This window comes from Poecilia formosa, unplaced genomic scaffold, assembly GCF_000485575.1.
Source record: "Poecilia formosa unplaced genomic scaffold, Poecilia_formosa-5.1.2 Scaffold105, whole genome shotgun sequence".
NCBI lineage: Eukaryota > Metazoa > Chordata > Actinopteri > Cyprinodontiformes > Poeciliidae > Poecilia > Poecilia formosa.
In genome coordinates, this window is record NW_006800044.1 from 237,781 (window position 1) to 239,355 (window position 1,575).

The 1,575-nt window shown below is 40.6% G+C and overlaps 1 long non-coding RNA gene across 1 annotated transcript; it reads left to right on the forward strand.

Moving 5' to 3' along the window:
• Nucleotides 1-523: 523 nt before the first annotated feature.
• Nucleotides 524-1,575, forward strand: LOC107837019 (uncharacterized). The gene is made up of 2 exons (XR_001662993.1): nucleotides 524-1,360; nucleotides 1,505-1,575. It is a non-coding gene; the product is annotated as an uncharacterized LOC107837019 (long non-coding RNA).

Below are 1,575 nucleotides of genomic sequence, written 5' to 3' on the forward strand. Positions count from 1 at the left end.
AACAGGTGTGGCACCATAGCTTTGCAAAAGAGGGGGAAATGTTGAGCAGGCACTTGCTACCAGCTTACTCTGGGGGAAAAATAACAACAAAAAAAAAAGCTTTTTGTAACGTGCTTTTCTTTTTCTGCTGATCATAGTGGGAACTTTTTCTGTGTGACCCTCTTACCATCATACATCTCAGATTACAATCTAGATTTGCATGTGCACTTTTTAAACCAGCAGCACAAGGCCTGGATTTCTCTGAATTTGTGTTTTTCCGCAAGCAAGCAATGTTGCAATGCTCAAATCTCAAAAGTACCAGCGGGAGCCCCAATAATACTTTCTGCTTTCCAACACACCCCCATCTCTACACAAGGACCCTGAGATTTCACTCACATCAGTGACTGCATATTAATAGCAGATATATTTAACTTGGGTATGTGTTTCTTTTTCTTGTTCCTCCCTACAGCATTTGAAGATGATGCGATTGCTGTTTCTCTGTGTACTGCTACTGCTGCCAGCTGCCACCGGTATGTTCTCATCTCTGATACGCTTTTCAGTCGATAAACATCTAATCGGGGCTCAGGCATCCATGTGCCAGACTGCCTTCTTCAACTGCCTACATGCGTTAGCTGTCTTGTGTTGTGTGCAACAAGATTACCACACGCACCTACCGCCTGATTTTGCAATAGTCTGAAAGGGAGCACACAATGACAGAACTTGTTCACCTGAACAGCAAAATGAACAAGACGGAAAGAAAAAACATGAAAATGAAATTGGCAACAGTCCATGTTTTTTTTTTCTTTTCTTTTTTTTTTCTAGAGGGAATAAGGTTGAAAAAGTTGATGATCTGTCAATGTGCTGAAAGACACATTGTACCTCATGTATAATTATGCTCTACTTTGCAAAAGTGTGTGTGTGTCCCTTGTCACGTTACAACCACAAATTTCTGTGCCTCTTATTGAGACTTTATTTGGTAAATTTAGTTGAGAAATGCGTAGCGGTGTTTTTTGGTTTCTTTGTTAAAGTTTAGGTGGCACTTTTTTGTACTCGGTCTGATTTACACTCGGACTCCTAAAGAGGACCCAGGGCACACATTTGCTTTGCACCTTCCTTGCATATTTACCAAGACATGGCCGCCTGCCTAAGTTGACATGCCAGGCAAGGAGAAGCAGCTCGTAGTAACTCTGGAAGAGCTGCAAAGATCCATGGGTAGAAGCGATTGATTGGTCAGCTATTTGTCATGCAGTCCTTATTGAAAGAGTGTCAAGAAGAACAAAAAAAATGTCACACAGAAGCCATGTGACATGGCAAATGTGAAGACTGTCCTCTTGACTGATTGACCAAAAAGTAACTTTTTCATGCACATGCTGAATATGAAGTCCAATGGAGAACTAATGCTGCATGTAACTCTTTGAACATGCTACGCCCATGGTTTAAAAATTTAAAAATAATAAAAGGGTACCTGCTTATGTATGAGATGAGACCAAATCTAGGCTCACTTTTCGGCTTTAAGGGGGAGGAGGAGAAATAGTTAGTTGGAAATAAATTCTAGAACTTTGAACACTGTTGGAAAACCTTACACATTAAATGTTT